Source organism: Wyeomyia smithii, chromosome 1, assembly GCF_029784165.1.
Source record: "Wyeomyia smithii strain HCP4-BCI-WySm-NY-G18 chromosome 1, ASM2978416v1, whole genome shotgun sequence".
Lineage (NCBI taxonomy): Eukaryota > Metazoa > Arthropoda > Insecta > Diptera > Culicidae > Wyeomyia > Wyeomyia smithii.
The window spans coordinates 193,053,320-193,077,654 of NC_073694.1; the positions used below are offsets into that span (position 1 = coordinate 193,053,320).

General features: G+C 38.8%; 1 protein-coding gene across 2 annotated transcripts in view; it reads right to left on the reverse strand.

The window, feature by feature from the left end:
* Positions 1-24,335, reverse strand: part of LOC129718207 (proteoglycan Cow) — a 165,560-nt gene that overhangs the window by 140,300 nt on the left and 925 nt on the right. The window lies entirely within an intron of this gene.

A 24,335-nucleotide genomic window follows, 5' to 3' on the forward strand; every position in this document is an offset into this window, starting at 1 on the left:
AAAGTATGTCCGGACTCTGTTCCTGAGCAAAATATTGTTCGCGATGCGTCTCCGGGCCACGACGCGATAGAATCACCTTTTACGATGGCAGAACTTTCAGTTGCCCTCCTGTCCTGTAACAATAACGCGCCTGGATTAGATAGAATCAAATTCAACTTGTTGAAGAATCTACCCGGCAATGCCAAGAGGCGCTTGTTGAACTTGTTCAATAAGTTCCTGGAGCAAAACATTGTACCGCAGGATTGGAGGCAAGTGAAGGTGATCGCCATCCAAAAACCAGGGAAACCAGCTTCTAATCACAACTCTTATAGGCCGATTGCAATGCTATCCTGTATTCGGAAATTGATGGAAAAAATGATACTCCGTCGTTTAGACCACTGGGTCGAATCAAATGGTCTACTATCAGAAACTCAATTTGGCTTCCGCCGTGCCAAAGGGACGAATGATTGTCTTGCGTTGCTTTCAACAGATATTCAGCTGGCGTATGCTCGTAAAGAACAAATGGCGTCTGCGTTCTTGGACATTAAGGGGGCTTTTGATTCCGTTTCTATTGACATTCTTTCGGGTAAACTTCACCGACAAGGATTTTCTCCAATTTTGAACAATTTTTTGCACAATTTGTTGTCCGAAAAGCACATGCATTTTACGCATGGCGATTTGGCAACTTTTCGCATTAGCTACATGGGTCTTCCCCAGGGCTCATGTTTAAGCCCCCTTCTTTACAACTTTTATGTAAATGACATCGACGAATGTCTGGCAAATTCATGCACGATAAGACAACTTGCAGACGACAGTGTAATCTCTGTTACAGGAGCCAAAGCTGCCGATTTGCAAGGACCATTGCAAGATACCTTGGACAATTTGTCTGCTTGGGCTTTACAGCTAGGTATCGAATTCTCTCCGGAGAAGACTGAGATAGTAGTTTTTTCTAGGAAGCATGAACCTGCTCAGCTTCAAACACAATTAATGGGTAAAACGATTTCTCAGGTTTTGGTACACAAATATCTTGGTGTCTGGTTCGACTCTAAAGGCACCTGGGGTTGTCACGTGCGGTATCTGATGAAAAAATGTCAACAAAGAGTGAATTTTCTTCGTACAATAACCGGACAATGGTGGGGAACCCATCCAGGAGACCTTATAAGGCTTTACCAAACAACGATATTGTCTGTTATTGAATACGGGTGTTTCTGCTTCCGCTCCGCAGCAAACACACATTTGATCAAACTGGAGCGAATACAATATCGTTGTTTGCGTATCGCCTTAGGTTGCATGCAGTCGACCCATACGATGAGTTTGGAGGTTTTAGCTGGAGTACTACCATTGAAAAACCGCTTCTGGAGCCTGTCTTCTCGTATTCTAATCAAATGTGAGGTCTTGAACCGTCCCGTGATTGAAAATTTTGAAAGGTTAATCGAACTTAATTCTCAAACCCGTTTTATGACATTGTATTTCAATCACATGTCCCAAAATATTAACCCTTCTTCGAATATTCCAAATCGTGTCGACTTATCAAATACTTCTGATTCTACTGTGTTTTTCGATACATCCATGATAGAAGAAACTCGTGGAATCCCGGATCATTTACGCGTGCAGCAGATCCCTAAAATTTTTTCCAATAAATATCGAAACATCAACTGCGACAATATGTACTACACTGACGGATCACTTCTTGATGGGTCCACTGGCTTCGGTATCTTCAATAACAATTTAACCGTCTCCCATAAGCTCGATAATCCTGCTTCTGTTTACGTCGCAGAATTAGCTGCAATTCAGTACACCCTAGGGATTATCGAAAAAATGCCCACGGACCATTATTTCATCTTTACGGACAGTCTCAGTTCCATTGAGGCTCTCCGATCGATGAAAGATGTTAAGCACTCTCCGTATTTCCTGGGGAAAATACGGGAACATCTGAGTGCTTTATCCGAAAAATCTACTCAGATTACCTTAGCGTGGGTCCCTTCTCACTGCTCGATACCGGGTAATGAGAAAGCGGACTCTTTGGCTAAGGTGGGCGCAACAAACGGTGATATTTATGAAAGACCAATTGCCTTTAATGAATTTTTCGCACTTGTACGTCAGAATACGATCATCAGTTGGCAAAATGCTTGGACCAGAGGGGAATTGGGAAGGTGGTTACATTCCATAATCCCCAAAGTATCGACGAACCCGTGGTTCAAGGGGTTGGATGTAGGTCGGGATTTCATTTGCGTGATGTCCCGGCTTATGTCCAATCACTATAGATTTGACGCGCTCCTCCGTCGTGTTGGGCTCGGGGAAAGTGGTATCTGTGCCTGTGGTGAAGGTTATCACGACATAGAGCATGTGGTTTGGTCATGCCCTGTACACCGTGACGCCAGGTCTAAATTAATAGCTTCCCTGCAGGCCGAGGGTAGACAGCCGGCTGTTCCTGTTCGTGATGTCTTGGCGAGCCGTGACCTATCCTACATGTCCCTTATATACGTTTTCCTGAAATCCATCCACGCCCCAGTCTAGTCCCGTTCCCCTCCGTCTACACCCAACAAAACGACAAGAACACGTTTGAACCTTAAGCACAAAACCAGCAACCAGACCCCGCACAACAGAACCAGGACCCAAGGACTACGAGCCTCTGTCCCAACTCACGACATCGTGGCTCAGCAGAACGAATCCATACATGCCATTCGACGATTATCAGACGACCATTGAACAACAAAACACTGATTGGAAATCCCATGCTAGTTTTAAGTTAGACTTAATTTCAGCTCGTAGTCGGCAGCGAGGATAAAAAATTTGCTTTAGTTTTTAAGTCAACAGATATAATTGGCGCCGTTAAACATTAAATTGTATTTGTGCCGTGTCAAATAAATGTTATGTGAAGAAAAAAAAAAAAAAAAAACCTGCAGACGCACCATCTGTTCATAGACTTCAGGGTAGCGTACGATTCAGTCAAAAGGAATGAGTTATGGCAGATTATGATGGAACATGGCTTCCCAACAAAGCTGATTAGGCTGATACGTGCCACCCTCGAAGGTTCTACATCAAGCGTCAGGATAGCCGGTGAGATATTGGACTCGTTCGTGACGTTAGATGGTTCGAAGCAGAGTGACGGGCTGTCGAACTTATTGTTCAACATCGCATTGGAAGGTGCTATACGGAGGGCCGGTGTGCAGAGAAGCGGCACCATCATTACGAAGTCGCACATGCTTCTCGGTTTTGCGGACGATATCGACATCATTGGTATCAACCGTAGAGCTATGGAAGAGGCCTTCGGACCTCTCAGGAGAGAAGCTGCGAGATTAGGGCTTGTCATAAACTCTGCCAAAACGAAATACATGGTGGCTGGCAGAGTGCGTGGTAGCCCGTCGGAGGTTGGTGCTGCGGTGGTGCTAGATGGGGAAACATTTGAAGTAGTCGACGAATTTATTTACCTGGGCACATCAGTGACATGTGACAACGAGGTAAGCCGTGAGATAAAGAGGCGGATATCAGCCGCAAACAGGGCCTTTTACGGATTACGTAACCAGCTAAGGTCCCGCAGTCTGCAAATCCGAACTAAACTTGCACTTTATAAAACACTGATTCTTCCGGTGGCCCTCTACGGCCATGAATCATGGACGCTGAAAAAGGCTGATCGGCGAGCTCTTGGTGTTTTTGAGCGTAGGATTTTGCGTTCAATCCTTGGCGGCAAACTAGAAAATGGTGTTTGGCGCAGACGCATGAACCATGAAGTGTACCAGGCATACAAATCGGCGGATAAAGTCAAGCGGATAAAACACGGCAGGCTTCAGTGGGCTGGGCATGTAGCGAGAATGCCGGATGAGCGTCAAGCAAAGGCTATATTTAGCAGGAATCCCGATAGAGGTCGACGACTTCGAGGTAGACCCCGCACTCGTTGGATGTGTGCTGTCGACGAGGATGCACGCGAAATAGGTGTTAGGGGCGATTGGAGGATAGCAGCCCAAGACCGAGGGACATGGCGACGTATTCTGGATTCGGCATTGGATCGATAATCGGTCTGTCGCCTTCAAAGTAAGCAGAGTAAGTAAGTAAAGTAATACTATCTCAACTCTGGAATGAAAAAATTGCGATTTCCCATCGCATACATGAATTCACTGGCCCACTTCCGGTTTCAGGCTGTCTTCTATAAATTTCCCGATAGCTCGAAAATCCCACTGGCCACCCTCCTCTTACGGTTCACTTTTTTCCTATTTTTCTTCAGTAGACTTTTTTTTTCTTTGCTCAGCCATTCAAACGCGACGCGAAGGAAACGACTAAAGACGCAAAAAACTGAAAGCACTTCCATCTGTTCGGCGCAGGAGAAGGAGGAAAATCTTTCCCGTTCGGTTATTGTTTTCCCTGCTGTTGTTGATCTGTTTGATCCTCCCTAGTAACCGATTTCTTTTCTGTCGTGCCAGGCCACGGAGTCTCTCTCAAAGCGTCAATCGTCGCGCGTGCCTCTCCACTCGATTTGCTAAGCTTCTGTTTGCGTTCGATGAAAGTGGGAACAGTGGAATATCAATGGGATGGAATGGATTCTCTTCCGATACTTCAAACACTAGTACGAACGCGAATGTGATGCTGGATTGGATTGCAGGCTGTTGTAGGTGTATCTTGAATTCAATTCAACTTGAAATTGTACACTGGACTGGCTGAAAGATTTCGCTTACATGTGTCCAGAAAAACCTTCTTTTGTCTTGTTTTTCCGACAATGACTTCGAGCTTTTTACAGCGGATGATACAAAGCTGTGATTCAGGCTAACGATTACAATTTTCATGACTTTTGAAGATTTCACAATTAAAAGGAGTTAGGGTAAATATCTTAAAGTAACGCTTAATATTTCTTGTTGTTGGGAAATTGAAATAATATCGGGGCGAAGAGAAACGAGTGAAGCGTCATCCTACCTACATCGTGGTAACGCGAACGGAAAGATGAAAACATTTAAGAACAATCTATGAAAACATGTCATCTATTTCAGCAGCTTTGGTTCTGCTGGTGAATGGTGGAACTGTAAATGTGAAGGAAACAGGTGTTGTTGCAATATGAAGGCTTGCTGGTGTTGTTTCTGAACATCACTTTCGGTGTTAAGAGTTATTCATTTGATGAAATGAATGTTTACTACTTGAGCAAGCACATTGATATCCATTGTTTAATTGAAATCTAATTCAACGAATTCCAGAGGGCAAAATGATCGTTTGAAACGAGTGTCTTGCAATGAGAAACCACAATATTGCCACTGGGTTGTAAACTTCATTTGCAGGGTGACAAGCCTGTCAAGAACTGCTGAACAGTGAAAGGAAGCAAACTTGACTCTGAACTCTGGAGTGACTCCCGTTAGGGGTGACTTTATACTAAATTTCAATTCAATTGTTAATTTTAAAGTAGTAACATGAGCTTAAAAACATTTTTAACTGGTTTTTGGGTTTTTCACAATTTTAATAAATCATTCCCAGACGTTGCATTGGCACCCTGTATCTGTCCTATACACTTCAACACAAAAGATAGAGCAGATTGGACCGCTCGTCGATATGCCGCTCGTATTAGTACACAACACAACACAAAGTTGTACGCAGTTTTTTTGCTTGAAGGAGGCCAGACTTGTTACCTTCTCAATATGTGAAAAGAGCAGAGTGAATATTCACTACTCATAAGCATAAGCGCAGCGTGTAGCAATGTTTTGCACCACACTTCTTTTGTTTGCTTCATGCTGTGTTTCTATCACTCGCAGAAAAATTCCTGATTACACCATAGCTGAGCGTACATCGCGGTGCGCACTGATGCAAGCAAACAACGAAATCTACTTTCCTCCTAGATGCTCCCCTCAGCTGATATATGCTTAAGAAACACACTGTAAAAGCACTGCTGTGAGCTCTGTTGTGCAGTTATTGTGCGTAATGTCTTTCGTGTGAAAAAGCTCACACAATTTTGTTATCCCTCTGGAGAGATATTTCAGATTCCATAGCGGTGTTTTTTTCGAGCTTTCAGGTACAAATGATTCGCTGCTCTCTTCAAGTAAGTGCATCGCATTGACCCCCAGTATGAGACCAGTTATTTTCGCAGTGATATACATACTCCTATACGCCTAAAATCTTAAAAACTCAAGAAAAAACTACGTCTTTTATGGATGTTCCCTTACTAAACCCTATCAAAATATTCGACTTATTTGAAAAACATTAAGCAAAAATGATCGTTAGTATTTTACCACTACAAGCCAATAATCGTCAACGTTTTAAAAAATAAATGAAAACTATTAATGTGGTATTTCATAAGTTTTGACGTAGGACTATGTCTTTCTTCACTATACTGGGGTGTATTCTGTGAAAGCCGTAGAAAATAATATTGTCTTTCCGAAAACGATGTTGTTCCTAACAAAAAGTACAAAACTCAAAATTTTGCATCTATAAAACTTAATTCAAACTCTGTTATTTTTTTCATGAAAACTACAAAAAAAACTAAACATTGGTGGTTTATGATTGTGGTAAAATGAGAAACGAAATAATTAAAAATATTGAAAAAAAAAAAATGCTCCCAGAACGGCTTATTTGATTAGTGCAATGACACAAAAAAAGTTGTAGACAGTGATTTTGTTCGTGAAACAAAACAAAAATTTAAGAAAAAAAGCAAAAATATAATTATGTATTAACTATCTCACTTTTTAGGAGTCTGCTTTTTTACGAAAACTACGCACTATAAGCTAAACAAAGACAGTTGACTAAATTTGGAGAAATACAAAAAAAAAATGAAACGACTTATTTTATACTGTCCGACGTTTCGTCACTGATCAGTGACATATTCAGGGGAAACTGTGGGAATTTACTACCGGTTGAGGCTGTTTTATCCCTCTCAAATCCGAACTACTCTCCATAACGTTACCACCATCGCAATAAGTCCACAGCAAATAGATTTGTGATAGATAGTTTAAAATATTGTTTGTTAAAATAATTTCACAGATTTTGTTAGTATCGAAACTATAGAATATACCCAAAATCGCCCCAATCAGTGTTGACGATAAGCCTAAAAAAGCATCTGGGCCAGGAACGAACAAGCCGCAATATCCGCAGACAATTAGCTAGACTATATTTATTTGTTAACCAGTTTATAATGTAAAAAGCCTCTAATCGGTAATAAATCCCCATTGTTTCCCCAGAAGACGTCATTGACCAGTGACGAAACGTCGGACAGTATAAAATTAGTCATTTATTTGCTTTTGTGACTGCTCAGCCTGTACATTCGGACTAGCCTACATAAAAAATTGAGGAAATAAAATTTGTCAAAAGTAAACAAATTATTTTTCTGTAATTTTTCAAAAAAATAAATTTTTTGTCTACAACCATGCCGAAGACGTCACATTGATTAAACAAACCGTTCTGACTCCGAATATATTTGTAATCAATAATACCTTTCCACCCTTTGCACAGATCAATAATTAAAAATATAGCAATAGAGTAAAATGACTTCTTAAACCCGTAGGAATACCTGTGCAAGGTTTCAGGTAGAATAAGAATGTTCGTTAAAATGGTTGACTGTTTTTTGTTCGTGGAATTGCATATAATTAGCATGCCGTTAAATAGCTAAAATATACAACATTTTCATAATTATTATCCCCACCGTTTTTCTATTACTATATGGTAAAAATTAACGCTTGCATGAAAAAATAGATAAAAGTTGTCTCTTTTTCATGGCTTCAAGGCTCGAATACACACACGGCGTAATGACTCCTTCTCCATAAAATTTAGAAGGCGTAATTGTGCGTTTCGTTGGCACACCTTCTAGCCAAAGCCTTCCCACTCTGCCTTCTAGCAAAGAAGGCGGTCGCCTACCGCATTCTACTGCGCACTTGACTGCTCTCCGTTTAGACGCATCGAGCCTTCCACACGGCCTTGCGTGGTCTTCTATTGGCGAAGGCGAAGGAACACGCACTGACGAAACTACCCATGCAGCATCAATCATAGTAACCCATGAGCCAGCAGAAAATATTTGACACCTCTATTAGTCTCGAACTCTAACCGTGATGGCAAAAAAACAGTAAAGCTCCGGTCGCGTCAAAAACGGACAACGTGTGGCATTTTGTGGACAACGGATATTCCCGTTCCGGCAACTGCAACATTTGGAACTTTTGGACAACAATCAGAGCATCGAAAGAAAGCCCGGTTCCGAACGGCCGACGACTCTGAGCGACAAGAAGCTTCAAAGAATGGTGTCTACATCGCTGCGTGCGCTTGGCCGGAAGGTCGGTGCAACCGTGCAACAGTGAAAAAGTACCTGGCGAACATGGATATACATGTCAGGAAGTGGCAGTCCCGAGCACTATGGTCTCGGAGCTGCAGGCAATGACGCAGCGGAAGAGGCTGAATAAGATGGTCAAGTCGATTTTCCCGGCAAATCACGACGTGGCGGTGGTAATGGACGACCTATTTCACCCTGGATAGCACGATTGGCAGGGCACTTCGTATTTTACTTCCCCCATGAAGGAAATGAGTCCAAGGTGAAGTTCATTTCAAGGAACTTTATAGTATGAAGTGCCTGCCGGGAGATGCGTCGTTCATCAAGAAATATCATAAGAGCGAAGACACGGTGTTTTGGTCGGATCTGGCGTCGACCCACTACTGGAAACGATCGTTGGAAAAGATGGAGCGGCTGAATTTCGATGCTCAACGCCCCTCGCTGCATTCCGTTGAAAATTTTTAGGCAAACTTGAAGCGTAAGATCTACTCCAATAATTTTGCTACGAAAACTGAGAAGGAACTCAGTCCGCCATGGCGAATGTTCCGGGTAACTGCCAGAAGGTCGCTCGCAAGTGCGTAGAATTTTTCGCAAGTGGGCTAATACATGTACCTTCCGTTGGAAATTTATCAAATTCAATTATCTGCTTCAGTTTTTTTTATCACCTTCCACAAATGTGTAACTTTTTAATGCAAATGATATTTGAGATGTATTTATCAATTCTGTTTTTATCTTCTATCGTATTACTGACTGGATTACCTTTGGTAGTGAGGAGGAATCTCTATTTTTTAATTTAGTATGTCTTGTACTGAATTTAGTTTTTTTTTTAAATTTGGAATGCAATTTTTCTCATTCTGTCGACCGGTGTTATTTAGAATTTCTTGCTCAGAAAGTGGAGGAAGAACATACAGTACTGTGAAACAAAATTGTTCTGTTGAAAGTTTCGAACTAAACAGTTGTTTGACATGACTCGGTTTCTGGAACTCGATCTGAATTCGATCTCTCCCTACCGATTTCATTTATTTGTAGCCTTTAACGCCTTAACTGTTCAACATTTTTGCTACTTCCATAGGATATGGTAGTCGTTCGAAACCTCTGTTCTCGGAAACTTGTGTTTGCGATCCTTTTTTATTCTAAAATAAATGTGTCGTAAACCATATTTTTAATCCAGTCATTTGTTTTGTTCTTTTGCGTTCTCTTTATTTTCTAATTGGTAGCAGTAGAGGCCATCTGTTTGATTTGTTCACCGTCTTCTTTCGTATTTGTTTCTCGCTATCTAAACATATAAAAATGCAGTCCTGTCTATCTGATCCATATAGGCTCAGAAACTATCGAACCGATCAGCGTGAAATTTTGTAAGTAAGGGTTTTAGGGGCCGGGAAAAGTTCCTAAGATAGTGCGAAACCCCTGCCTTTTTCAAAAGGGAGGAGTCCCATACAAATGAAACACAAATTTCTGCACATCTCGAGAACTAATCAAGTAAATGGAACCTAATTTGGAATGTAAAATTGTTAAAGCCAAAAAATATTTCCATGCGAGTTTGATACCCTTCTCTCTTCTGGAAGGAAGGTGTCGAGAACCAATCAAGCAAAAACAATTTAATTTGGCATGTGAATGTTTTTGGGGGTAACAAATATGTCCATAGTGGTTCGACCCCCTCCATCTTCAATAAGGGAGGGTTCCCGTATAAATAAAACAAAATTTTGCACACCTCGAGAACTAATCAAGTAAATGGAACCAAATTTAGCATGTGAAGGTTTTTGGGATGAAAGATATTTCTATGATGGTTTGACACCCCTCCTTACTATGGAAGGAAGGGGGTTTGGAAAACAGCCGAAAAGGACCAAATACCACCAAATATGGATATTACCGCAATCGTGATGATGAACAAAAGCTGAAATTTAACCTCAGACACTATTTTGAATTATAAGATGGCGACTCTTGGTTTCTGGGAAACGCTCAAAGGCCAGAAAGCCATTTTGAAATCCAAGATGACGACTTTGTTGGAAATCAGGTGAAAACGACCGAATGTCATCCAATATGGGTAATTTTAGAATCAAGGTGATGTGCAAAAGCTGAAAGGCAAGGTTGTTCTCATTTCGATAAAACCATTTATTTCAAACCATTTTTCTTTTGAGTTTGAGCGTATCCAAGGTCCGATTCGCTTAGCATTTGCAGACTATATTATAAACAAATCAGAAGTATGTAGGATGTAGGTGAAATCAATTTAGAGTGGTTGAAATCATTTAAAAAAAATGGGCGGAAAGAAGTTTGCCAGGACAGCTAGTAAACTATAAATTTGCTCAAATACACTAAAAAAAATTTCCACGTGTTACCGCACCGAATCCACCAGTCTCATTTTAGATCCGACGTTGCCTCTTCGGCAGTCGATGAGAGAATGCCTACAACTCTCCTGACCATTTTGAAACGGGCACTTTTAAGTAAAAAGAATTTTTTTTTAACAAAATACAATTAATTTATCTAAAGTAAGCAATAATGATCGTTAGCATTATACCATTTCGAGCTAAAAACTATGCCATTAACATGTTGAAAAATAGGCAAAAACTGTAAATATGATATTGTAAAGATTTTTTTGTAACATGAGCCATTTTTTAACATCAAAAAATAAAAGTCATTTAAGAGTATTATTTTTATTGTAAAAGCTGTGAACCTCACCTACGTAACGAACTCTTCAAGGTATATTTCCAGTTGCAAAAATAAATAACTGTTACGCATCCTTTTTCATAAACAACATTAGTGATATTACTCATTTTTGTTTTACCCGACGGTAATCGCAAATGAGTTCAGCTCTTGGTACCGTAAACTGGGGTGACTTTGATCACTGTGCCTCTTTTTTGAAAAAGTGGTAAAAAAGCGCTCGTTGTGCTTGGGATTCGTCGTAATCTTCACGGATTGTGTGGATATATGTCTGCATTGCTACTATTCATGCATTTCCTGCTATTTAAAGAGTGTTTTTCATGCTAAAATAATAATTGAAAATAAAGTGTATTTTTGGCGATTTTTGTTGCATACAAACAATCGGTTCAAGCAGATTCAAAACAACAAGTTGCAATATGTAAAGTTTTTTTATTTTGTTCCCAGATTAATTCTGAAGATGAAAAAATATTATTACAATACATTTTATTGTTATTTTTGCAAGTTTTTCCTCGAAGGCAATGTTGAGTCTCAATATTCTCCACAGCGTATTACATATTTCTTTTTAACAAAAACCCAAGACGTGAAGTAACATGCAAATTCGGACAATTTCATAAGTAATATTCCTCGTGGACTGGTTTTTGATGATTTTAGACCACCTTCCCTCTCAGTGGATAATCATTCATATATATTCTAAAAATTTTGTATGAATCTCGGACATTCGCCCACAATGCGAATGGCCCCCAAATTGCTTTCCATATTCATAAACTCGTTTAAGTCGTTCTAGGCTGTTCAATTTAGTGAAAGTAGCAAAGTGTTACTCCAAATTCATCAAAACAATGAAGTGATCAAAGTCACCCCGGAATGATGATTAGTGTAAAATTTCTAGAGCATATTTAAAAACAGCAAAATTGTTGCTAAACTTTTGAAGTAGTGACTGAATCTTTCTCACTGCATGCCAGTACTTATTTTAAAAATATCAAACAATATTGTTTTCAGTATATTCTGAAAATATTTAAGATACAATCAAAAAAGTGATCAAAGTCACCCAAGTTTACGGTACATGTTTTATTGTACGTGACAAGTCAGGTGAAGGTAATGGGCTATTAATATAAGAAGCATGTAATTCCCTCCCGTAAAGTAAGTTACATAATTTCTAACCTCGAAAAAACGCACGAGCTTGGAAACGCCTCTCCAGCATTATTTAAGGCGTTTGTTTCAATAGTACGTCGAGCCCAAAGAATATTTCGCGACAAAAGTCATCGAGCGTCACAGCGAATCGTACCCTTCCCGGGGGGGTTAAAACAAAATTACCGGCAATTGCTATTCAAATTTTTCATTTTAATCCGCTGGGACGTTCGACCCTTCCTCCGAGTCCCAAGCTCCGGAAGTTGTGCGTTGATCTACATAACTTGAAACCAGTTATCTCAAGAACAATCGTCCTCTTCTAAACAAAAGTTTTCTGGGACGCTGTATAGTTGAAATGGGACCGCGCGTTTGCCAGCCAGCGAGCATGAGTCTTGAGGACGGATGAAGGTGATTAGGAATGGGAAATACGCACGGTCGAACCGCATGAATACCCGCTACCCGCGGCAGCAAACAAAGACAGTGTCGGCAAATGAACTTTCCAGCTTTCTGACCCGAAGCTGTGTGTGTGTGTTGCTCTGCCGCTTGATGGCCTTTTTGTTTTGTTCTTCGCGAATGTCATCAAAGTTAAGAGAACTAGAATAGCTTTCCAGTCAGGAGAGTTCCTGTGGAAGTTTTTTTCATATTTAACTTTTGTGGAATTTTAAAGTTAGTGTTGTATTTTTGTTTCGTTTTTTTGCCATTTAATAATGGGGGGAAACCGAAAAAACGATAATTAAGCTCATCAATCAACCTGGATTCCAATTACATATAAGGAATCGTGAATGAAGTGACATGAAGAAGAGTTATCCGGAAACTTTGGTTTTTGATTCCAATGGGCCACTAGTGGCGATGCACAGTAGAGATGGTCGGGTATGGGAAATTTGTTACCCGTACCCGACTCAACGAAAATTTTCAAACCCGTACCCGACCCGAACCCGAAGTCTGGTTTGTTTAAAATACCCGTACCCGACCCGAACCCGAAAAATATCTATTCCAACTACCCGTACCCGACCCGTACCCGATAGAAAAAAACGCTGAAATTGCCGGTACCCGACCCGTACCCGACCCGTCCTAGATTTTTTTTTAATTTTTTATTTCAAAATGCCTGGGTACCTCGCGTATTTTTAGGCTAGAACCGAGTGTGCGTGTGAACGAATGATAATGAGCCCAGAGTTTCAGGCGGGTGGTCCACTATAAGGAATCGGTCCACTATGAAAAGTGCATGTCTGGTAAATTTTAAAATAAACGACGAGTTTTATAAACACATTAAAGGGAAAAATTTGATAATTCACTGCATTTGCCAAAAACCTGTAATTTTGAGTATAGATTCGGTGTCATCGATAAATTCTAAAAATCGGTAAAAAACAGATATTTCTGCACATGCAGCATCCTTGGTCACAGTACAAACCAAGACTATGCAATCGCTGTCAAATCTCATATATTTGTTTCGTACTAAACATCTCAATGCACAGTGGGAAAGCGCTGGCCACCAAAACAAATGTTTAAACGTCAGCTGTTTCATAATATTTTTCCATTATTGATATAACATTTAAGTGCTTAAGTCCAAAATTTGGGTGCAATATCATCAAATTTGATTTTTTTATAACTTTTCAAAGCTCGGCATACTAACGTTTTTGACATATTTAAAAAAAATATATCATAACAGGTCGGACTCGATTATCCGGAACATCAAAAAAAATTTCATTCCAGATAATCGAATTTTCCGGATAATCGAATCACACAAAAAAATACTGAAATTTTGCGATTAACGAACATAAAATAAATATTTCTTTTCTTTACTTTACTTGTATGATGCAGTGGTGTAACCAGAAGTTATTTCTGAGGCGAAAAGGGGAAAAATCTTGAGAAGCAAAAAAAAAATTGGACATTGATTATTGTCACTTAATTCGGACATGTCCCAAACATGCCGGAAGTGACTTAAATGGTAACAAATATGCCAGAAGGGATGGTAAAGGCAAAATTTCGGAATAAAAATTGAAAATGGACACCAAAAAAATTAAATTCCGGATAATCGAGTCTAAAATTCCGGATAATCGAGTCTCCGGTTAATCGAGTCTCCGGATAATCGAGTCCGACCTGTACTTTCGAAGAAAAAGTTGATTTGTATTTAGTTTTTATCTGAGAGAGAGATGTATATTTTTGATGTAGCGAAAGTAGATTCATGGATTCAGTTTCAATCCATGCAATTAAAATTTAGTAGTTCTGATAATCTTCTGTGAATTAAGGTTGAATTCAATGGGATTTGTCTACATTTTTTCATCGACATTCGATTGATCCATTATTTTTAACGCGGTAGATAGAATTCAGCGACGTGGGAGGCGGTTCGAAACGGACAAATGCAATGAAGGTATGCAACGTATGTTAACCAGCTCAAAAAAATAACCAATCCAGCCGATGTGTCGCTTCCCCGCAATGCTCTTCAGGCAAATAAATGTTACGAATTCAAAAGAATTTCAATTTCACAGTGACAGGCACCAGCAACGTGTTATTGTTTTTGGGTGGTTGATGCAAGTGCTTTTAAGCAGTGTCTTCAAGGTAAAAAGAAAAGTTTAGGCAGATTGTTTCCGATATCAACTGTGCCATCATTGCCTAGTAAGATCCCGCCTATATGAGTTTGTCATCTATACTGTGGGTGTCATTATTATTGATCGCTATACCTTTCTAGGAGAAAGGAAAAACCCAAGACAGATAATTGATTTTTTTTATATATATTATTAGGAAATAATGAGTATGTGTGTCCAATCACAAATGGTGACTTCTCAACACTGTTAGTAATTTGTAATTTTAATTGTTAGGATTTGTTTGCTTTCGCAATTAGGACTTATCATTCGTAGGGATTTAAACCTACTTGTCAAAAAGGGGAAGTAAACTTACAACTAACTGAATTGCTACCTTATTGGTTATAAAGACAGCTTATCGTAGCAATTGAGGATTGCAATGATTTTTGTCAAAAATTGTTAATAGCTTTATTTGACATAGCTTCTAATGGTTCAACACCAGTAAGTCTATGTAATTCGAGTGTGCCAAACCAAGGAGGACGCTTAAAAATCATTTTCAGAATTTTATTCTGAATCCTTTGAAGCGTTTTCTTCCTTGTTAACAACTTGACCAGATCGGTACAGCATGAAGTATTGCTGGACTAAAAATTTGTTTGTAAATCAGAAGTTTATTCTTTAAACAAAGTTTGGAATTTCTATTAATGAGAAGGTTTAAACAACTCGTATATTTGATGCACTTGGCTTGTATACTTTCAATGTGCTCTTTGAAAATAAGTTTTTTATCGTAAATTAGTCCCAAGTACTTAACGTGTCATTATTATTATTGTTCTTACTTTGGGCTTATTCCAATTTCTACATCATATTAGGAGATGGTTATATATTATTTTACCAAAAAAAACTCCAACTTATTTCACAATATATGTGAAGAGATATCAACTTCACCGTCAATTTCAAATAATAAATAGAAATACAGTAAATATTGATTACATAGTGAAAGTTCATATTTACTTGTAAATTAAAAATTAACTATACAGTATTTTAATTCTAAATTTATGGTTGAGCGACGTTTTTTTAAAATATTGATATGCAGGGTTTTGATAAAGTGAGAGCTTTCGTAAATACGCTTAAATCTCCATAGCAAAAAAATTAGCACATTTACAAGTAAATTAGACTGCAAATAAACCAAGGCGAAAAATAGAACAGAAATAATTTATCTTTCAGAAATATTTATTTCAAAAATTATCTTAAAAAAATAAATGCTGGATTAATTTACATCGACTACGATACTCTCCATATTTTATTTCATCAGGCCTACCGGTTCCCAATTACATTTCTTGCCTTGTTCACTATGACATTCGTGAGCATAAAAACAAAGCCAGCTGGCGCCTCTCGCTCAGGTTTTTATTACCTATTATAATATATAATATTGTTTTAATTTTTATAGAAATAATTTTTTTTCGCGAAATTTGGTTGATTTGAGGAGTTGTGCAAAAACTACGTAATCTGTTTTTGTAAAAAGGACGCCCTGTGGCGTTGCTTGTGGTTGAAGATCATAAAATTCTGTTTAATAAAAAAGTGAGGGAAAAAGTGCTAAAAAATCATGAGAAATTTAGTCACGTGCTTTGTGAACGTCTCCAAATAAAAAGTGGAATGGAGATTCGTGTTCAGCACCCCAAAATTAAGTAAATACCATATTTTTGTCGTATTTATCGACACTTTTTACTTGACAAGCATTTGTATTAAGTCGCCTCACTGTGCAATGCTCCGTAGTTTTCCTGCCAGTTATGAAAAAAACCCGGCAAAAATTCCATTTAAATCCAAACCGTTGCAGGAAGAACTATTCAATCTAACATAAGAAAGCGATAGCATGATGTCATTCCCTTGGTGCATAGACTGCCGACAACTGTCAGAATATGTATTGGGCGATCCCTCGTTGAGTGAGGATGTGCAATTTTTTCTCCGATCTTACCGATTATCGACATTAGGAAAACACCTAGGCTTGAAATGATAAAAATTAAATTCTCATAATGCACGAAAATTGAATTACCCGTACCCGACCCGTACCCGACCAATTGAGAATTTTTCAAACCCGTACCCGACCCGAACCCGAAGCCTTGGTTTTTTAATTACCCGTACCCGACCCGAACCCGTAAAATATTTTTTGGCGTTACCCGAAACCCGACCCGAACCCGTCGGGTACGGGTCGGGTACGGGTTTCGGGTAAAAATACCCGTACCCGACCATCTCTAATGCACAGCAGCTATTCCCTAACTAGCTCAAACTAATTTGGCACGGTAACAAATTTATTTACGAACATCCTGATAGCACCACCAGATAGCGCTAGTTGGATAGGTGATATGTCACAATCGCGTTGGTGCGACACGGTACGGCACTGTCGTATCGTCATCATTCGGGAAAAGTTTTTTTTCCTGCCAATAGATACGACAAGCAGGAGTTCGGAGCATTAAAAAAACGGCCCGAGTGGATCGTCCGTCCGGCGAGAATAACACCATGTTATCATAGTACGGTGCCTTGGTCGAGTGTCGATAAATCTTGATTATTAGCAATGTATGAAACTGAAAGCTGTGCAGCAATACTAAACCTACAACCTTAATTGACATAACGGTGCCCGGCCAAGTATTACACCAACCTCCATAACGGTGGATAAAATGGTAGAGCATAGATGTATCTAGCGCCGACAGGTCAGAGCATATTTAACGTTGCACTATCGGCAGGACCAGAGGCCTTTAGCGGTCTATAAATCATAAAAATTTCATGGTAACCATCACCGTCGCTTTGTTCGCTTCATATCGACCGGTTGACTGTGTTTGATGGACATCTAACAAGTTGACATCCCGAGTATGCTTCCGAGTTGTCCTCTTTGCTGTGGTTGAGATTGTCACAAACAGACACGGGGCCACACATGCAGTTCAATTTTGATGGAACAATTAAACTCGACCTGACCGTTGATGTTGTTGGTATCACGATAAAGCAATATGAAGTAGTTTGATTTGAGATTCATAAAAAAAAAACAGTAGAAAAACCAAAATTGCTATTCGAACGAAACCAGAATTGATGCTGTAATTACTCAACCCATGCAAAGAGCACAACTATTGCAGGTATTTTTCTGAAACTTTTAGTTACCTCGATATGTGTTTCTCTTACAGAAATAGGAACGAATGCAGAATCAATTCTCAAGTGTTTTTTCTTTCAAGACATCAGTTTTTGATGAATTCTAGCAGTGTATTGAGTGAGAAAGTATGTTGCCGCGAACTTTTTGAACAAGCTTTACCATCAGGACATCAAATTAACGTATAATCGCCATTTATAATAAAAATCATGAAAGGCCATGATAAAATCATTTCTTAAACCAAGATTTTTTCGGCGCTTTTTTATCGACTAACATGAACACATTAAGCGATGCTAATTATAGTATATTGGTAAAAAATATGAAAAATTTGCAACAAAAAAAAAAGAGAACCTTCGTTTAAATCAGTTAAAAACCTTTCTAAAAATGTGTTAATTCCGCTTGGCAATCAGCCTCTATTTCAATCTCGTTTTCTTCCAATTATGTTTTCATAATAATTTCATGCCTTAGAAGTGTGCTGGAATGGGTTGAAATATTATTTCACGGCATTTTTCTATGAATTTAAATTCGAATTACGAAGGGTCAGTAGGCTTCAGCTGATACTGATTGGTTGGGCTGCACGGTGAATTTCCACCCATTAACTAGAGGACAACTTTTCGAGATGTGGGTTCCAAAAAGTCAAATCTTAATGACCGACACTTTTTTTGTTGTTGAATGAACCTTGAATAAACGAGAGCTGGTTTTAAAGAGATGACGTTGGGCGGTGATCAAACTTCCCAAGGCCTCTTTCTCAACCGGAAAGACGCCCTAAACAAGCTAATTTATTTTTTGGATCTTGGCTATGTCCTACAGTGGGGGTGAGCAAACTGCGTCAAACCCTCGTTATCTGAAATCATTTTTCACATCGGTCCCCCGTTCCTGTCTTCTGCTCCAGACTCATCACTGCTTGCCCTATCGTGGAGACATTACCGTTTCCTCTAGTCCTCAATGAATCCGGGCAAGGGTGACGGGTGCTGTATTTGTGGAATTTTGTGCAGGCGTAACTTTTCCGAAGGGAAAAAGTCTGTAGGCTATGTTTAACCATACCGCCCCGGTTCAGGGTGTGTTTAAGTTACGTGCCATCAAAAATAGATCAATAATTTGGCCGTTAGTTGCAGGCGGCTTGCAGCACTTGGGAAGCAATTTTGGTGAATATTCACAGACGAGTGTCAAGCTGGGGTTATTGATCCATTGAGCAGAAAGTTTTCTGATTACTTTTTAACGCCCCTTCTTGAAACGCAAAAATTCCTACATCTGAAATAAAATGTTTAGCTACGTTTTGAAGCAAGTCAACAAACGCTTTCAAATCTACAAGAGTGGATTGAAAAAAAAATTGCAATTACCATTGAAGCAAATATTTACTGTGGAATCTGCTTTACAAAACAAATTCCAATTCCAACTCAACAAATCAAAAGAAGATGTGTTACACATGCTAGTAGCGAACCTCAGAGAACTTTATTGAACCTGAATGAAATTGTAGACGATGTTGTGATTTCTGATCCAGAAGTGATGACACTTTGAATGTCAAATGTTGAACCAAAGTTATTACTTCCTGGAACGGTCTTTGCACTGGGCTGAACTTTTGAGTATAATTAAATGACGAATATTCTTTCTCGTTTCGAATATAGCTATTAACATTTACAACCCCCTAAATAAGCAAAAAAGAAAATCGAATGACTAAGCTGTAGCATTTCTCAGACGAGGGTTCAAAAGACAGTACACTTTGCTGTGCTTGTGAAGCTGAAAATGGCATTTCTGTCAAGTTGCAGTTATTTTGCCTCTCATAACTGGTCGGTTTTATTTCAAGATGAAACATGCAGTAATAACGAATTCCAGAATGTAGCCCCCGCTTGCTGAACTAGGGCGAATTCCATACAGTATATTCCAGGTCGCACGGGGTGTGGCGTCAGTATCTGGTAGTCCTTTCATCTACAATTTTATTCAGACCTTTGCTAAGTAATACTGTCACTAGGTGCTCTCATTAACTGTGAGCTAAGAGTGTTCGTGTCAGGCACAAGGCAGTAACGTGATTTTGTGGGACAGAGACGTTTGGCCATCTGGCTGTTCGCGAGTGTGGCCTCAACGTTCATTATTACTTTCTTTTCGCTTTCATCTGATATGAATGTTGCAAGGCAAGCGTTCTATGGTGCACTGCGTAATGATATCCTCATCTGCATTGAAGCATGCTACTGGTGAGGAACTCAATGGATAGATGTTGCATTCTGCTAATAGGTCTTCTTCTGTTGACGTAAGTTTTTGTTTGGAACAACAGAGTGTTGTGCATAAACACAGAGAACTAAAGAAGAAGGTTGCTCATTTAGAATTGTGTTTGCAAATTCTCGAAGGTCGACAGTGGATCAGCTGGCCTGGGTTCAACCTAGCCAATGGAGGAGGGTGATGAAAGTATTTGTCCGATATTCCATTCCGGTAGAATGCAGTATTCCTATTCTGGTATGCTTAGGCTAAATCATCAATGTAAGCACTCCAATTGAAAAGCAGCTTCCAGTGCTGATAAAAGTCATTTTCCCCAGCAAAATTCTTCGAAAATTACAGCCAATCATTTTCAATTTTCACTTCCAATGATCGCAGCACTCTTTCAGATACACTATTTTTTTTTGTTTTTTTTTTAAGGGGGGGATTTGTTAGTAGCCTAAGTATTAATGATAAATATTAGTAAATAATGAGTATGTGTGTCCAATCACAAATGGTGACTTCTCAACACTGTTAGAAATTTGTAATTTTAATTGTTAGGATTTGTTTGCTTTCGCAATTAGGATTTATCATTCGTAGGGATTTAAACCTACTTGTCAGAAAAGGGGAAGTAAACTTACAACTAACTTAATTGCTAACTTATTGGCTATAAAGAGAGCTTATCGTAGCAATTGAGGATTGCAACGATTTTTGTCGAAAATTGTTAATAATTTTATTTGACATAGTTTCTAATGGTTCAACACCAGTAAGTTTATGTAATTCGAGTGTACCAAACCAAGGAGGACGCTTCAAAATCATTTTTAGAATTTTATACTGAATCCTTTGGAGCGTTTCCTTCCTTGTTGAGCAGCAACTTGACCAGATCGGTACAGCATAAAGCATTGCTGGTCTAAAAATTTGTTTGTAAATCAAAAGTTTGTTCTTTAAACAAAGTTTAGAATTCCTGTTAATGAGAGGATATGAACATCTCGTATATTTGATGCACTTGGCTTGTATACTCTCAATGTGCTCTTTGAAAATAAGTTTTTTTTCAGATACACCAGATTTTCGTCCTAGTAACGTACTGTTATACTCAGATGAAATTGATCGCGCGCATCGTTCACGGTAACGGAATAAAATTTGACGACAAATCCAACCAAATGATCTTCACTTCAAAGCGAAAAAGAAAAACAAACAGTCCACTCAACCAAAATCAACCTCACCGAAACACTTTTTCACCCACACTGACCGATGCCTTGACAATCTTCGTTAACTGATAAACTGATTTTGTTGTCTTGCTTCCATCGCATGAAATATAATGAGGTGTTTTGACAGTTCACTTCCATGCAAAAAGCGGGAAGGGAGAACTCTGAAAGGATTGTAGAAAAATAACGTTTATGGATGCTTTTTTTCACTTTCACTCAAGAGTGTCAACAAATATCAACCCTGGCAGCTTCTGATTGCCAGTTCAGAGAAACCTGTAATATAATAATAGCAGAAATTTTACACTAGGTATACCAATCATGTTTGAGGAAAACTATTACGTTTCTAGATAAAATCAAATTAGTCTTCTTCAATTAAGAATTTTAACATTAAACATGACGTTAAAGCGACGAATCCGGCGAGCAATTACTATACGACATTAAGGCAGATAGTGTGTGCAGCAGGGAAATCGAAAAACAGGCGAACTGAAAATATGATACAGATTTTTAAAAATATACCGCATCCAGACGGGACTTGAACCCGCAATCTGCTTCTATACGATACTTTCATGTAAATTCATAGGAATGGTTGAATAGCTATAATCTTTAATTTTTTCCTGTTTGAGCTTTTGGAATGCATTTTTTTCATTCTGTCGACCCGTGTTATCCAACTTGTTACATAGCCGTTGCAGAAAATTCCAAAAGTTTTCAAAAGGGTGGCCATTTTAGTAAAAAATAGTTTGTTTTTCATGGAAAGTCACTAACTAAAAATTATAAAACATTCAAAAATTCAGATATCAAAAAACGGCTATGTAACAAGTTAGGTAATCCTTTTTTACATGCTAATTATCGGTTAAACCAGGCCACTAGAGGCACGAGGTCTCTACAAATTTATTTTTGTGTGTTTAAAATAAGATTTGCACTGAAACTTGTTCCAGTTGGGGAACCCCTCGTTCGCCAAGGGAAGAACAAGTTTTTAGAAAAGTGATACTTGTATATTTTTATTGAGCTATATTTCAAAATTTTGCTCCAAAACCCTCTACAAACAGCGCGTCATTATACAGAAAACATCTAGGGCTTTCAAATAGTGTTCAAAATTTTGGTAGCCATTTTTAATTTGATTAGTAAAGCGCATTTTTGAACAAGTTGGCAATTATCAATTTTAATTTTGAGACCGGCTTTTGAAAGCTGAGAAAAAATCCTATGAAATACATAAAAAAATAGGCGTCACGTAGCGCTCGATCTCTGAGCATTGCGCATACGCAGAGACCGTTGAATGTGCGCGGAATACTCACGTATTCGTAACTATGCCCCGATCAAACAAATTGTTTGGACGCTAAAAATATTTTTTTATCATTATTAGACACTCGGCACAGCAGATTATTCCATAACTTGATGTCCCGGATTAAGTGCTGACATAAATCAAAATCGGGTCGATTAGCGAAGTAGCGTGTACTGCCTCGATAGTTGAATGTGTTATTTCGGCGAGTATTTTTATTATACTGAGATTAGTCCATCCCAAGGTGGTGAAGAAAATGTTTAACTGCTTTCTTTTTTTACATCACTTACGGTTTACTCCTAAATACCTAAATTGAGCGCTCCAAATGTATATTTTTGTATCGACCAGAAGCATTGAGCTACTATGATATTGCCTGGCTGCTTGCTTTATCACGTATTTCATATATTTGGCAATATTGTTATTGAGGATAAGTGGCATGCTTTTCATTTATCTGTGTTTGTGTATATGGTTTTGACTCGTCCTTTTATGTCCACTAGGGTGGGGAATCGTTATATGGAAAAAAAGAAACTCGATAGCAGAAAGCCAGAACCAAGTTTTTTTGTTCTATTTGGGGCCCCAAGAAATCCTAAATTTATCGGAAGTCGATTGGTTTTGTCTCCGCTTGGCGCATTGCATTTCAAATTTATATGGAGATTTGTATGGAAAAAACAACTTTTTTGCATTCTTCATCCTAAAGAGCTCAAAATGGTTCAAACCATTGGTTTCATGACTTCAAATGGTAGGTTTTTTGACGCCTAACAACTTGGCCGAAGACACTAAAGAGCTAGGGTGTCCCAAAAAAATGCAAGAGCTTTTCAAAGTTGAGTATGTCGAAATCTATGTTGCGAATCATTTTTTCTGCCAACACTGCCAGTGTATCGGCGTCAGTCAGAATTCCATCAGAAGTAACCTCTGGAACACGTTGTAGATTCTATATACGTCTAGAATATTGGTTTGCTTGGTCCAGCTGAGTGTATAAACTCGTTACGACAGGTTATTTCTGATGGGAATTCTACTGACGCCGATACATTGGTAATGTTGGCAGAAAACAAGATTTTCTGCATTTAAATCGACATACTCAACTTTGAACAACTATAGCTCTACTTGGAGACTACCTAGCTCTTAAGTGCCTTCTGTAAAGTTGTTAGGCATCTAAAATACTATACTTTAACATAATGTAGTGCATTATTAGATCATTATTGAGCTCTCTAGGAAAGTAAATGCAAAAAAGTAGGTTTTCCCATATAAATTTTCATACAAATTTGAAATGCAATGCGCCAAGCGGAGACAAAACCAATCGATTTCAGGTAAGTTGAGGGTTGTTTGGGGCCCCAAAAGGAACCAAAAAAACTAAACCCTAATGTCCACTGCTCTACTTTACCGAACCTCGTTCTTCCTACCAATATCGTCAATTGTCTGGAGAGGACAATCATACGTTCCTTTAGCCCGTTTTATTATTAGGGTAACTTATTTTGTTAAGAAGTCATAGAGGTATTGCAGAATCCATCAGCGGCTTTTTGCTTTAAAAAAATTAGGTGTCTATCGCGGCTCAGGCGATCCCGATTGCGTTGTTTTAGCGATTGTCACAGAGTGTATAAAGAAACTTCGATTTACTTTATTTTTTCTTGAGGCCGCTAAAACGTTCGCAATGTACTGTCAAAACGGTGTCACGCAATGTAATATTGTAATGTTGATCGGTTTGGGAACGGTCGTTTGTTCAAACAATAAACCAATTACTAATAGCGTATCTCTAAAACTCGACTGGTGCTAGACGTTCGTGAACCGGATGTTATCCTGAGCGCAAGCAAATCCCACTGTTGAAATTTATAACGTCATTATTAGGATTTTGAGCACCTGCACGTACAGAGAAATCGAGCCGAAATATTTTTTTTCAATGCGCGATCGAGTAGGTACCAAGCAATGTATACTTCATGCAATTTCTACTTGCCGTGCCATTTGGGACACCTGCGCGAAAAAATATCTTCTCGTTTATATCCGGCATGTTGCTAGTACGTTCGGTTTATTTACTGCG